This window comes from Hemiscyllium ocellatum (genome assembly GCF_020745735.1).
Source record: "Hemiscyllium ocellatum isolate sHemOce1 chromosome 15 unlocalized genomic scaffold, sHemOce1.pat.X.cur. SUPER_15_unloc_9, whole genome shotgun sequence".
Classification (NCBI taxonomy): domain Eukaryota; kingdom Metazoa; phylum Chordata; class Chondrichthyes; order Orectolobiformes; family Hemiscylliidae; genus Hemiscyllium; species Hemiscyllium ocellatum.
Genome location: NW_026867473.1, coordinates 181,327 through 197,423, shown reverse-complemented (window position 1 = coordinate 197,423; position 16,097 = coordinate 181,327). Strand labels below are relative to the sequence as shown.

The 16,097-nt window shown below is 47.0% G+C and overlaps 1 pseudogene; it reads right to left on the bottom strand.

The window, feature by feature from the left end:
* Positions 1 to 2,744: 2,744 nt before the first annotated feature.
* On the bottom strand, positions 2,745 to 15,493 carry LOC132806960 (beta-1,3-galactosyl-O-glycosyl-glycoprotein beta-1,6-N-acetylglucosaminyltransferase 3-like; annotated as a pseudogene).
* Positions 15,494 to 16,097: the final 604 nt, after the last annotated feature.

Below are 16,097 nucleotides of genomic sequence, written 5' to 3'. Positions count from 1 at the left end.
CAATGATGGGAACAATGTCGAGGTGAGTTCTTCCTCTGTACCTAACACCATTCTGTCCCTTTCCTGGGAGTGTTTGATGAGGATGGAGTGGAGGAAGATTTACTCTTATCAATCCCAGGATTGTTCCTGCCCTGGATGTATACAGATGGCATTACATGTGGCATTACAGAGGCAACATTTCTCTTTGAAAAGCTTCTGCTGTCATTGCCCTGTCAATTTTGGTGGGAGACAGATAAAATGGAGATGTCTGAGTCCTTGAAGTGTGAAGCAAGCTCCATTAAACAATCCCTGGATGTTATACTAACACTGGTCATTCACACACATAGATCAGCTTCTGTCATTTGGACAGAAACCACCCTGAACCTCTCGATTAGATTCCAGTCTGAAACTCACTCCCCCATATCTGGTATTCTTTATACAAACCACCCCGAGACCCTCAATGAGATGTGGACATCATTATAGTGTTCTGATTTCTGTTCATTAGACAGCCATAATCATTTTCACTCAGTCCCATTTAGAATCTACGTGTAGAAATGGGAACTATCTCATTTGTTTTCTTTTTGACTGTTTTCATTTCTATCTGCATCCAAATGATATCCAGTGTCACTATTTCCGTTGTTAGTGTCTATTGTTAAAACATCTGACATTGCAATGTCCAGCATTACACTGTCCAGTGTCACAGTCTGATCTCACAGTATCTAGTGATAATGTTCAGAGGGACAGTGTTGTAACCAGAGTGACAGTGTCAAGCGTTGGAGTGTCCGGACTGGTAGTGTCATACAGGGAGTGACAATGTCCAGAGTTATTGTGCCTGGAGGTACGGTGTCTGGGGTGACACAGGAAAATGAAGCTCAACCAAAACCAGCCTCCCGATCACTGGATTTGCAACACAGTGACATTCAACCATTCAATGACCCTCAAAATCGTTCAGTTGTTCCTCACCAGAATTTACAAATAGCAGATCTTGGATATCAAATTTATAACTTAAACAGAAATTAACAATTTATTATGTCACTTTAGCAGAACACAGATGATCATAAACCCATACACCTCCCCCACCCCCCAATTCGCACACCAGCAGACAGTTAAGAGATAAACTTGTTTACAATTTTAATTTGCCAGTTGATAACAGTTTTAATGATAAATAGTAGGCCATCATGAAATCCCTTGATGCTGGGTTGCATTACAGGCACAAGAACTGTACACCCTGTTTGAACTTAAAGTCACCAGTCAATGCGAACAAATTCTGAAGACCTGTGGAGACTAATACTCATTCCTGAAGACTCGCATTCTCATCTCAGACCTTTTAACAAGTTAATAACTGGGGAAATAACTAGACAAAGTCAAACCAAAAAGAAGACCAGACTAGTCCAGCAACTTCCAAAGAAGCACTTCCTCCCAGCCCAAAATCCAGTCAGAGCGAGGTCACTCATGGTTTCCACTTACTTTCTCACCATTCTCTGTGGTTACCTGCTTGGCAGCATTCCTCTTACTGACTGACCCATTCAATATCCATCCAGCTGTCAGTCCCTGAGCAGAACTACATCTCGGCGCTGAAATGTCTGTTGTGTTCAGAGAGCAGTAATTCACCTGCATTATCTTTCCTGGCCAAAACCTAACAGCAAACATCAGTCTTTTGTCTCTCGTTTTTTTTTTAAAGAAGAACTAGCCACTGTTCAAAGTTCAATTCTCAATTTGGACTCACAGTTCCAAACCAAAATGAGAAAAATAAAAAAACGTAGTGATGGTCACAATACCGGTCTTGTAGTGTCCAGCTGAACAGTGCCCACTCGTGCAGTGTTCAAGTAATACAGTGCTCACTCATGCAATGTTCCAGGAATGCAGTGCCCACTAGTGCAGTGGTCCAGTAATGCAATGTTCCAGTAATGCAGTGCCCACTTGTGCAGTGTTCTAGTAATGCAGTGTTCCAGTAATGCAGTACCCACTACTGCAATGTTCTAGTAATGCAGTGCCTACTCATGCAGTGTTGAATATTATTGGCGGATGTGTCCCTGTGAGACTGGGCACAAATAACCCACTTCAACTCCCTTTCCCACTCCACAATGACACTTACTGCCCTCACCAAATCCAAGCTATCCGACGACTGGAGGAAGAACACCTCATCTTCTGCCTTGGGACCCTCAACCACATGGCATCAACATTGACGTCACTAGTTTCCAAATTTCTCCTCTTTTTCCCCCCCCCACCTCATCCCAGATCCAACCCTCCAAGTCGGCTCTCCCCTCTTGACCTGTCCATCTTCCTTCCTGACTATATGTTCCACCTTCCCCACTGGCCAATCGCAATTACCCATCCAACTGGACTTACCGAGCACCTTCCCAGCTACCTTCACCAAAAGCCCCACCCTCACTCTATTTATCTCTCAACCCCCTTATTCCCCCACATTCCTGATGAAGGGCTTATACCTGAAACATTGATTCTCCTGTTCCTCGGATGCTGCCGTGCTTTTCCAGCACCTCCCATTTTGACTCTCACAGTAACTAATGTTACAGTGCTAAGTCTCACAGTGCCCAGTGTTACAGTGGATAGTATTAAGGTATCCAGTCTCCACAGTGCCCAACACTATAGTGCCCAGCCTCACACTGCCTAGTGCTACAGTGGCAATGTTGCAGCATGCAGTTTCACAGTGCCTGGCCTCCACAACAGCCAGTGCTATAGCATACAGTCTCACAGTGCCCAGTCTCTCAGTGTTTCCGATGTCTCACCCACTGCCCCTACCACCATCACCGAGGTTTACTCGGTGTCCACGTTTTACCAAGTGTCCTGTTTCGGAGATATTCCTCCATGCACTGTACTGCCGTGTTGTCCATGTTGGGGTCAAACTTATTTGCAAAGTAACATCTCTGATGGACCACCCACTATAGATCTCCTGCCCCATACACACAAACCAAGTGGCGATACCTTCCCGTGCAGGGAGGGTACAGGGCACCCCTCGCAATGTCACCAGCCTCAAAGGACCACTTTACTGCCCGGCCAAGTGTCCTGGTGGCCCCTTGGGTGTACGGGATGGAGCCGGCTACATTGGGCATTCTGTGCAGGGTAGCCCACACATTCTCGTCCGGGCTGTAGGTGTCCTCCGACCATTTGAGGAAGGCCTGGATCTCGGCACTGTCAAACACATGGCCAACAAACTCCCTGGTGGCCATGAAGTAGGCGCTGCCCATGAAGATGGTGGTGCGGATGTTCGGCTGGTCTTTCAGTTGCACCGTCAAGACGACTTGGTCGAGGGTATCGTGGTGGTATTGCCAACATTTCTAAAAGGCAAGCGCAAGAGAGAGTGAGAGAGATGAGAAAGTAGAAATGATAGCTTTTCAACTTCGCCTATGGCTTTTCCCCTCCCCAACTCCTCTGCAGTCTCCTCACCCCCAGCTCCAGCAAGATCCATGCACACTCCTTCTCTCAGTTACTCACCTTACAGTGGAGAACAAGGCCATTCAGCCCCTCAGGCCTTTCTCACTCCTATTGCCTCGTGCCAGTCACCTGCCTATTTCCCCATATCCCTGCCTCCCAAACCATCTCCCAATGCTCATTTGCTGAGCAAACATAAAACTCATCCTCAAACTCTCCCAGTGGATCTGGCTCCAAAAATACACTTCAAGCTGTGCTCTCTGGTCATAAAGGTTGAGAGCACCAGAAAAATAGATCCTTCAGCCCATTGTGTCTGCGCTGGCAAAACAGGCTCCTTCTACTCCAGTCTCATTTTCCAGCACTGGGAACATCGCCTTTCATGTCTCACCAGTGCAATGGAGACACTTTCCTGTGGTCATCAACTCCTGGAGTGGGACTTGAACACAGAGCTTTTGCCTTAGAGAGAAGGACAGGGATATAGTTCTTTGAAAGTGCATTACAGATAGACAGGGTGGTGAAGTATGTGTTTGATACCTTTACCTTCATTGGTCAGTGCATTGAGTATAGGAGTTGGGATGTAATGTTGCAGCTGTAACCGAGATGGATAGAGCTCTGAAAGATAGTGGATTCAAGGGTTATGGGGATAAGGCAGGAACAGGATACTGATTGTGGATGATCAGCCATGATTATAATGAATGGTGATGCTGGCTCGAAGGGCTGAATGGCCTACTCCAGCACCTATTGTCTATAAGTAGGAGTATCTTTGACTATCTCTGATATGCCTTTGCCATTACCAAGTGTGATCTATTGTCTGTAGAGGACATTGGTGAGGCCACTTTTAAAATACTGCATACAATTCTGGTCGCCCTTCGAAAGAAAGGATGTTGTTAAACTTGAGAGGGTGAAGAAAAGATTTACCAGGATGTTGCCGAGATTGGAGGGGTTGAGTTACAGTAAGAGATCGAATAGGCTGGGGCTATTTTTCCTGGAGTGTCAGATGCTGAGGGGTATCCTTACAGAAGTTCATAAAATCAGGAGGGGCATGGATAGATGTTGAAATGATCAGCCGGATGATAGTACACCTCACACAGCTTCCTTTATCACATACATGCAAGAAGACTCAACCAGCCGGGTCAAAGCCCACCCTTACCTGGAGAGTCTGAAACAGGCAGTTGCAATCACACTTTTACACACAAATCAGCGTTCCCTTTTCATGAATTACATTTTGATTTCAAGCCTTAGCAACACAACTGATCAATCAGATCCTGATCTAGGTACATGGTATTTAGCATTAGATCATTGACCTTAAACTTCTACAACACCTGTTGAGTGTTGTTTTGGTCTTCCTGCCTTCTCACTTAACTGGAGCCAGTTTCAGTAAGCTAGCTAGCTTACATACGTACTTGGCTGCATTTTTCTGTTGCTGCTCAGAATTGTTTAGCTGACCTCCTTTTCTGTTCTTGCCCCATTTTGATTCCTTCCATGTCGGTCTTTTCCCAAGGGTGGGGAAGTCCAAAACTAGAAGCATAGGTTTAAGGTGAGAGGGGAAAAACCTGAAGGGTTACTTTTTCACGCAGTGGGTGATGTGTGCCTGGAATGAGCTACCAAGAGGTGGTGGAGACGGCTGGTACAATGACAATATTTAAAAGGCATCTAGATGTGGATGAACAGGAATAGGTTAGAGAGATATGTGCCAAAGGCTGGCAAATGGGACTAGGTCAGATTGGAATGACTGATCAGCGCAGACAGGTTGAACTGAAGGGTCTGTTCCATACTGTATGATGCTATGACTCCGTGATCTCTGCTTATTTAGGTTTAGAAAACCAAAGTAATAAGTTGCCCTTCAGCCCATCGTGTCAGCATTGGTCAAAAAGACAAGCTCCGAGATATTCTCATCCCATTTTGCAGCACTTGGCCCATACCCTTGAGTGTCTCATAATAGCAATGAAGACACCTTCCTGGGCCATCAGCTCCTGGAGTGGGACTTGAATCCAAAGCTCCTCCCTCAGAGTGAAGGACACCACACATTAGATTCTCTACGGTATGGAAACAGGCCATTTTGCCCAACAAGTCCACACCAATCCTCTGAAGAGCTACCCATCCACACGCATTACCCTACCCGATATTTACCCCTGACTAATACACCCGAATACTTTGGGCAATTTAGCATGACAAATCTACCTGGCCTGCACGTCTTTGTGGATTGTGGCAGGAAATCAGAGCACCCGGAGGAAACCCATGCAGACATGGGGAGAATGTGCAAACTCAACACAGACAGTCGCCCAAGGCTGGAATCGAACCCAGGTGTTTGGCACTGTGAGGCAACAGTGCTAACCACTGAGCCACCATGCCACCCCTTCCGCAAGACACAAGACACTTTATTCACATTGTGTCAAAAGGTATCTTTTATCCTCGGTCCTTGTGGCATCATGCATGGGAGATATGGATCCTTGGTTACCAAGGGAAGGATAGATTATTGATGGTATGCAGGAATGTGGATGGTGGAACAGGATCAAAAAAGCCAATGCCTACTCTTGTTCCTTGTATGTATGGGAGCAGATCTCTTTTTTTTATCCAACTTACATCGGAACTGGCCATCATCTCATACAAATGTAGTTTAGGCTTCATTTACGTTTCAATTCCTCAGTTATCCTCACCATGCCTCTAACCCAAAATCTTACATCTGCATTCCATTGCACTTGTACAATCGGTGAACAGTGAAGTATATTTCCTTGTCTTCATTACCGAGTGCTCACCCTGTACCCATTAAATAATCCTTACCTCAATCTCCTTTCTTCCAATGGGAGCGTCGTTGACCTTTCCGACTGAGCCATCCAACTTAAACCCTGGCACCATTCTGCGAAATCTCCTCTTCTCCCTGTCCTGAGGGCCCTCACATCATTTTATAGTCACCAGAAATGACCACAACAATCCAACTGGGGCTAAATCAATTCGGCATGCAGCATAACACAACCCTTTATTGGCATCAATGCCTCTATTTATGAAGCCTTCTGCTTTTCTACCCTCCTACTGCCTCCTCCACCTTCTAATGTTGATGAATGTTTATCGCCAGATCCCTCTAACCCTGCACACTCTTTATGATTGTGCCATTACATTTCTATTACCTCTTCACATCCTTCTCCCAAAACATATCACCTTACACTCTTCTGTATTCACCTCTGACTGGATGCTGTCTGTTCATCATGGTGCCTCTGGACAATTTACATCATCCTCACCATTTGCCAATCCTCCATGTTTGACATTGCCCCGAATATGGGCATTGTGCCACATACTCCAAGATTGATATCACTGACATATTGAATAAAAGCAGTCGTCTATTTAGGGCTGAGATGCGGAAACATTTCTTAATTTACAGGATAGTGAAGTTATGGAATTGAGGGCTTATGCTCGAAACGTCGAATTCTCTATTCCTGAGATGCTGCCTAACCTGCTGTGCTTTGAGCAACACATTTGCAGCTGTGATCTCCAGCATCTGCAGACCTCATTTTTTACTCGAATTCTGTACCACAGAAAGCTGTGGAGTTTGAGTCATTGAATATATTCAAGAATGCGATTAACAAATGTATAGGTTTCAAAAGCATCAAAGGCATGGGGAGAAAGTGGTAGTATGGCATTGAGATAGAGGATTAGACATGATCATATAGTATGGTGGGCGTCATGTAGGGCCAAATCATCTTCTCCTGCTCCAGGTCTTGATGTTTATATGTCTCAGCTGTGTGGATCATTCCCACCTACCAACCTATCATCCAAAACAAGATCTATGAATTGTGGCTTGTGTTGTCAATTTTGTTGTCCAGCCGTTTTTATCTAGTGTCTAGTGAAACACTTCATTGAATCCAGTTCAGACAACATTCTCTGCATTCAAATTCTCAGCTGCTTCATCAATGCATGATGCGAGGTTGGAGACTTACTTTTGAAAACCTACACTGGCTTCACTTCATTAATTTGATCTAAGGCAGGTTGGTGCGAATTGCAGCCATAACTACCAGCATCAATGTCAAGTGCATGATATAAAGTAAACTAGGATCCATGCAGTGTGAGCCTCGGAGACCCAGGTTCAAGTCGCTTCTGCTCCAGAGTTGTGCGATAACATCTTTGAACAGGTTCATCAGTAAATGTTAGACCATTAACAAGTCGGGACAGGAGTTGGCCATTTGGTCCTTCAAGCCAGCTCCACTAGGATCGTGGCTGATTCAACATTCCTCACATCCATGTTCTTGCCCTATCCCCATAACCCTTAATTCCCCACTGACCAAGAATCTGAGCATCTTAGCCTTAAATATATACAAGGACAGCTCTCTGTGGCAAGGAATTCCAAAGATGCACAACCTTCTGAGAGAGGAAATTCCACCCCATCTCAGTCTTAAACTGGTGCCCCTTTATTCTGAGACAATACCCCCACCCTGGTCCTGGACTCTCCCATGAGGAGAAACATCCTTTCAGCATTTATCCTGTCAAGCCCCTTAATCCTGTCCATTTCAATGAGGTCACCTCTCATTCTTCTAAACTCCAGTGAGTAGAATCCTGTTTAGCCTTTTGTTTTTAAAACAATCCCTCCATAATGGGGGCCAGCCCTCTAAACATTCTCTTAACTTCTTCCAATGAAACAACATGTTTTCTTAAATAAGGTGACCAGAAGTGCTCACAGTACTCTGGATGTGCTCTCACAAGCACCTTGCACAGTTGCAGTAAGACTTCCTGACTTTTACACTCCAACCCTCTTCAAATAAGGGCAAACATTCCACTTCAGTTCTGAAGAAAGGTCACCAGACTCAAAACATTGACTCTGTTTTCTCTCCACGAATGCTACCCGACCTGCTGAGTCTCTCCAGAAATTTCTGTTTTCATCCAATATTCCATTAGTCTTCCCAACTACCTGCTACCCCCGTGTGCAAGCTTTCCATGTTTCATTCAGTAGTTCCCCCAAATCCCTTTGTGTTACAGCTTTCTGAAGCTTTCTCCATTTAAATAATATTCTATTCTTTTGATTGCCCTTCCAAATGAACAACTTCACATTTTCATAACTTCATCAACTCAGCCTTTACAACTTTGTACAGAAGAGATTTAAACAGTGCAACAGCCCTCTGAGGGGAAAATAATTCTGCAAGGCATTGGTGAGGTCACTTTTGGAGTACTGGGTAAATTTGTGATCGCCCTGCTATTGGAAGGGTGTTGTTAAACTGCAAAGGATGCAGAATAGATTTAGAAAGATGTTGCCAGGACTGCAGGGTTTTAGTTATAAGGAGAGGCTAGATAGGCTAGGACTTTTCTCACTGGAGTATTGGAGGGTGAAGGTTGACCATATTGAGGTTTATAAAATTGTGGGGGAAAATCAATAAAAGCGAATAGCCCCAGGATGGGGGAGTCCAAACCCAGAGGGCATAGGTTTAAGGTGAGACCTGAGGGTAGTGCAAATACGGAGCAAATTGACAAAAAGAATTGTAGTGGGTACAATTACAAGATTTAACAGACAACATAAATAGGACAAGTTTAGAGGGATATGGACCAAACACAGGATAATGGGACTAGTTCCAATTAGGATACCTGGTTGGCAGGATGAGTTGGACAAAAGGGTATGTTTCAGTGCTGTAGGACTCTGACAATATCTTGTTCTACAGAACATCTTGTCAAACCTACAAGAGAAAGCAATGTCCAATCAACCACCTTTTCATGTCCCCTCAGAGAAATTTATACATTTCAAAAAGATCTCTCAGATTTCCAAACTTCAATATGTAAAAGCCAACTTGTTCAACCTTCCTTCATAAGATGAACCCTTCATCCCAAGAAAAAGGCAGGTGAAACTTGCTGTCAATGTAATTATTTTATGTTTTAAATGAGATAAAAATATACAGACTGATTCTGATGTGGTCTGATCAAGGCCTTGTATGGCACTCTCTCCACCCCTCAGGCCTGGAAATGGACTCTACATTTTGAAGAAAAATGTCTGTACTAATGGACTCTGAACTAGAAAGGACTCTGTTTGTTGGTAATTAACTGTCATATGGTTTGTTGGGCTTATCACCAGCACTGTCTTGAATGTCCCTGGGTCTGGTAGGTCTTACTGTGAGCTGGGAGGCTCATGGGTCATCCTGAAAGCTGTCACCCCGAGAGCTGGAGGGCAGGTAGGCCATCCTGTGAACCTGAAGGTTGGTAGGCTGTCCCGAAAGCCGGAGAGTGGGTAGGCCACCCTGATGACAGTCTCCCCAAGAGCTAGGTGTTGGATAGACCGTCTTGTGTGTCTTGTGTGTCCCTGGGTCTGGCAGTTCTTACTTTGAGCTGGGACGTTCATGAAAGCTGTCACCCTGAGAACCAGAGGGTGGGTAGGCCACCCTGATGGCAGTTGCCTCTAGAGCCAGTAGGTGGGTAGGTCATTCTGAGCATTATCATCATGAGAAGGGGTAATCTGGATGGGCTGTCCTAGAGGTGGTCAGAAGATGTCTCAGAGCAGACAAGAGCCAGAAGGCGCATAGGGGCAGCCTGAGATCCAGAAGGCTTGTGGGCTACCCTGCACGCTGTCGTCCCTGGGAAGGGGATGGGCTGTCCTCGAGGTGCGGGAAGGTGTGTCGGGGTAGTCCACTGGCCGGACGGTGCATTGGGGTGATTAGAGCCCAATGGTAATTAGGGGCAGACTGAGAGCCAGATGCCGTCCTCAGCACTGTCGCCCTGGGCGGGTAACGGGGTGTGTTGTCCTAGAGGTGGTCAAAAGGTGTGTCAGGGTGGACCAAGAGCCGGAAGGTGCGTAGGGGCGGGCTGTCTTAGAGCGGCCAGAAGGTGGGAAGGATTGGGGTGGGGGGGGAGAGGCTTGCTGTTTTTGGGGGGGTCTGTATTGTATGCACTGTTTCTTACACAAGTGGACTGTCTTATATGTATGAATGTCATTGTTACTGTTTGTAATGATTGAAACTGGGATTTGAGGTTTGTCCTCATTTCCCTGAAAACCGGTTGAATGTCAGGGTTTGGGGTTTGGCTTTGTCATTCCCCTCCCTTGTAAAATTGCTGTTTCTCTGTATACAGCTGTAAATGTAATTGTTTGTATAAACTGTGAATTGTTTAATAAAATATAAATAAACAGGACTGTCTGTTTCCTTTCTTCCTGGTGATGGAATATATAAATTGTGAGGAACAATTAGAAATGTTGTCTGTGAAAATCACAAAGCTGAATCATGAAAGAGGAAGGGGAGTGTAGGTTAAGCTAGATAGGCTTGTACACACAGTTATAAGCATCTGTTTCCCGCTTCTGCAAAAACAGAAACCACAATCAAGGTCATAAGGCTCAGTGTGGACGAAGAATGAGAGGAAATGTTGCTTTAGCAGGCAAGGAAGCAGATGGCAGTGAAGGAGGATATACTCTAACAATAGACCACAGAGGGATGTGGAAATGGCCAAGCAAAACCTGTACTGTTACGCACAAGGCCTGATAAGGCAAGAGATAAACAAGAGGAATGGATGCTGGGTTTAGAGTAGTGTATCAAGGTTGTGTACTGGGTGTGCCTACCTTGTGGACACCATTCTTGCAAGAGTATATCAGACGATACTGCTGCTTCAGATCTTGTCTTGGACTGAAATTATTGAAGACATCCAAATGCCTCTTAAATGTTGTAATTGTACCAGCCTCCACCACATCCTCTGGCAGGTCATTCCATACGCGTACCACACTCTCCATGAAAATGTTGCCCCTCAGGTCTCTTTTATATCTTTTCCCTCTCACCCGAAACCTATGCCCTCTAATTCTGGACTGCCCGACTCCAGGGAAAAGACTTTGTCTATTTATCCTATCCATGCCCCTCATAATTTTGTAAACCTCTATAAGGTCACCCCTCAAGCCTCCGACGCTCCAGGGAAAACAGCCTCAGCCTGTTCAGCCTCTCCCGAAAGCTCAAATCCTCCAACCCTGGCAACATCCTTGTAAATCATTTTGGAATCCTTTCAAGTTTCACAACATCTTTTCAATAGGAAGGAGACCAGAATTGCATGCAACATTACAACAGTGGCCTAACCAATGTCCTGTACAGCCGCAACATGACCTCCCAACTCCTGTACTCCATACTCTGATCAATAAAGGAGCGTATACCAAATGCTGCCTTCACTGTCCTATCTACCTGCGACTCCACTTTCAAGAAGCTATGAATCTGCACTCCAAGGTCTCTTTGTTCAGCAACACTCCCGAGGACCTTACCATTAAGTGTATAAGTCCTGCTAAGATTTGCTTTTCCAAAATGCAGCACCTCGCATTTACCTGAATTCAACTCCATCTGCCACTTCTCAGCCCATTGCCCCATCTGGTCCACATCTTGTTGTAATCTGAGGTAACCCTCTTTGCTGTCCACTACATCTTCAATTTTGGTGTCATCTGCAAACTTACTAACTGTTCCTCTTATGTTCGCATCCAAATCATTTATATAAATGACAAAAAGTAGAGGGCCCAGCACCGATCCTTGTGGCACTCCACTGGTCACAGGCCTCCAGTCTGAAAAACAACCCTCCACTACCACTCTCTGTCTTCTACCTTTTGAGCCATTTCTGTATCCAAATGGCTAGTTCTCCCTGTATTCCATGAGATCTAACCTTGCTAATCAGTCTTCCAAGGGGAAGCTTGTTGAATACCTTACTGAAGTCCATATAGATCACATCTACCGCTCTGCCCTCATCAATCCTCTATGTTACTTCTTCAAAAAACTCAGTCAAGTTTGTGAGACTATTTCACTATCAACCTAAGAACAATCCTTTACATGCTCTGAACCAAACTTACATTCTTTTGTTCACTCTTAACTCTTAAGGGGTAGCTATGAGCACCCACATGGGCCCCAACGATGCCTGCCTCTTCATCCATCGGCACCATTCCCCACGTATTCCTCCACTACATTGATGACTGGATTGGCACTACCTTGTATTTGCATGAGGTGGTTGAAAAGTTCATTAATTCTATCAACACCTTCCGACCTGACCTCAAATTCACCCGGACAATCTCGGACACCTCCTTCCTCTTCCTGGACCTCTCCATCTCCATCTCTGGCAACCGACTAATCGCGGACATCTACTACAAACCCACCAACTCCCACAGCTACCTGGAATACACCTCCTCCCACCCTGCCCCTGTAAAATCACTATCCCTTATTCCCAATTTCTCTGCCTCTGCTGCATCTGTTCCCAGGAGGACCAATTCCATCACAGAACATCCCAGATGGCGTCCTACCTCAAAAACTACAATTTCCTCTCCCACGTGGTTGACAATGCCCTCCACTGCATCTGCTCCATTTCCTGTACCTTCACCCTTCAACCACACCCCTCCCAACTCAACAGGGACAGAACCCCTTGGTTCTCACCTTCTACCCCACCAACATCCGGATACATTGCATTATCCTCCAACACTTCTGCCACTAACAAACACCATTAGGGACATACTTCCCTCTGCACTCCATCTGCTTTCGATGAGACCATTCCCCTTACAACTCCCTTGTCAGATCCACACCCCCCACCAACCTACCCTCTCCTCCTGGCACCTTCCCTGGCCTCTGAAAACCTGCACCCACACCTCCCCCCTCACCTCCGTCCAAGGTTTCAAAGGATCCTTCCACCTCTGACAGAAATATACTTGTACCTCCACCAATGTCATCTACTGCATCCATTGCACCCGATGTGGTCTCCTCTACATCGGGGAGACAGAACTCTTACTTGCGCATTGTTTCAGAGAACATCTCTGGAACACCCACACCAACCAACCCCGCCGGCCCGTGGTTGAACACTTTAACTCCCCCTCCCACCAAGGGCATGCAGGTCCTGGGCCTCCTCCATCACCAAACCCTTACCAGCTGACGCCTGGATATTCCACCTTGGAACCCAGCAACCAGACGGATCAATGTCGATTTCACGAGTTTCCTCATTTCCCCACCCCAACTTATTGCAGTCCCAAGCCTCCAACTCAACACCACCCTCCTGACCGGTCCATCTTCCTTCACCTGTCCACTCGACCTTCCGCACCCCCGCCTGCCCCGCGCCCCCCCCCCCTCCAAATCCCTTCATCGATCCATCATTTTCCCAGCTACCTTCCACACCCATCCCACTTATCTCTCGGCACCCTGGTCCACAAGCCTCATTCCTGATCAAGGGCTTATGTCCGAAACATTGATTTTTCTGCTCTTCAAATGCTGCCTGACCCACTGTGCTTTTCCAGTGCCACACTCTTGATGTGTTCTCCAGCATCGGTAGTCCTCACTTTCTCCTAACTCTTAACCTACCTACATTCCTGTATACTCTCGTAATCAGTCTATATCCCTCCTTTTCCCAGGCCCAGCCCTTTCTTTCCACCCCATCTCTTTCACCTGACCATCTTCCTTTCCACCCATCTGCTCCACCCCACCCACTGTCCAATCACAGTCACCTCCTCCCTGCATCCACCAATCGCCATCCCACCCCCTTTCCCCAGCCCCACACCCCCATTTATTCTGCAGCCCCTTCCCCTCCCCGGGTTCGGATGAAAGTTTCCGACCTGAAACGTCAATTGCCCTTCTACTCTGTTTGCAGCTCAACTCTCCAACTCCTCTATATTCCTTTGTACATTCTGAACCTCCCTCCATGCAACTGAACAGTTTTAACAACCCTGTCTCTCTTTGTACAGGCAGGAGTGAAGGACTGGAGGGGAGAAAGAGATGATGGAGGGAGGGAGGGTGGAAAACACTTGGATGAAGAGAGGCCCAGCAGACAGGAAGGCGGTTACCTTTTTGAACCTTGGCGCAGGATCCGACTCAATCACGTTGGAGCCGTTCAGAGCTCTGAGGCTGCGGACTATCTCCCGGTTGGTCTTCAGGGGGACGTCTTGGCCACACACATTGATGAAGTACCTCCAGGGGACAGGGCTCTCCAGCAGCTCCTTCATGCAGTTGAGATCCGCCTGAACTCTGCTCCAGCCAGCATAGGTGACCCACTCCAGCTTGGCTGCGACAAAGATATTGTGGAAACACGAAGCGATGGCCCGAACTGCCGCATGAAATGGACTCGGGGATTTGCGGTCCACGTGGATACAGTAGACATTCTGTGGGGCATAAATGCTCCGGAGAAGCCTTTTGAACATCTCAATGCTCTGGTGGATGACCATGGAGTAAGCCAAGGGGAAGTGTTCCTCCTGAGGGCTCAGGGGGCCAGTGATATACCTGCGGGCCCTCACAAATGATCTGCAATTTCGGGTCATGTTCAGATAATGTCCCTCAGTGACGGCTTTGTGCTTGAGGGAGACATAATAGAGTTGAGGAGGGCCCTTTCCAACTCCTGCCTGTCCCCCTGGATGATCTGCCAGCAGGTGGAGTTCTCCTCGACCAGCAGGAGGTGTTCCTGCATTGGACTGGCGCCTGGTTTCACCAGCCTGAGGGTCAGCCGGCCCCCTCCTCTCTGGACCAGCAGCCATTGGCACAACAAGACCACACTGAACACTCACAACGCTGATCTGAGGAACGACCAGTGGGCACAACGCTGGCTCAGCTTGGGCATGGCACTTTCTAGAGGGCAGTGTCCCCAGCCTATAAGCGATAGGCAAATGCAGAATGGATGCTCTCTGTGCTGGGCAGCACTGCCTCCACCAGGCCTTGGGGAAGGGGTGATTCAAATTGCTGGAGAGGTCGCACGAGCCAGTCCCCTGTCCTTGTTAGACCCTTGTCTTCCCTTGTTTCCCCAACATTCAACGAATGACTCTGACTTTCACTCCCTCTCCCCCCGAACTGCTCTCCCTCTGGAATTCCTCTCCCACTTTAACACCTCTCCCTCTCTCCATTACCCCTTTGTAACCCCGCTCCCTCTATAACCCCTCTCCTTTTGTAATCCCTCTCCTCCACTAACTCACCTCTCTCCCTCAGTCACACCTCTCCTCCCTCTCCCTCTCCTCCCTCTCTCACTAACACGTGTCCCTCTCTCTCTGTCTCTCTCAGTAACTCCTCCCGCCCTCCTCTGGATGAAACCCAGCCAATGTTCCGTTGTTTCTCTCTCGGAGTCCGGGCTCCTCTTGCTCCTGTCTGCCTGCCTGGATCCAGTCATTTCCTTGCCCGCTCTGTGCTTCTCTCCGGCCGTTCCTGGACCGGTGTTGCCCGGGCTGCTCTTTCAGGAAGGAACCTGCCATCGAGCCCACAACAATGTGGGAGGGGTAACCCTTGGATGAAGAGAGGACCAGGAGACGGGAAGGTGGTTACCTGTTTGTACTGTGACTCTTACACCAGTACTCCAGCTGAGGTTTCACCAAAATCCTGTAAAGCTCCAACATGACACCTCCCTGCTCATGTAGTCAGTGGCTTTGATCCTTCTTAATTCCCTTACCTGCCTATCCTGCTGCCTTCACGGATGGCTGGACACACAAACCAGGATCCGTCTAATCTTCTGTGCTTGCCAGGGTCCTCCTATTTAACATGTACCCCCTTGTAAGTAAAAAATGAGGTCTGCAGATGCTGGAGATCACAGCTGCAAATTGTTGCTGGTCAAAGCACAGCAGGTTAGGCAGCTATTCCTGAGATGCTGCCTAACCTGCTGTGCTTTGACCAGCAACACATTTGCAGCAGCAACATGTACCCCCTTGCCATGTTAGTCCTCTGGAAATGCATGTCACAGAAATTTGGGCATTCAGTAGCACAGAATAGAGAAAAAAAACGACTGGCATCAAGAGCTGGCATCTTTTAAACATTGTAACTGTGCCCACATACATTACTTCGTCTGGAAGGTCATTCCATCAC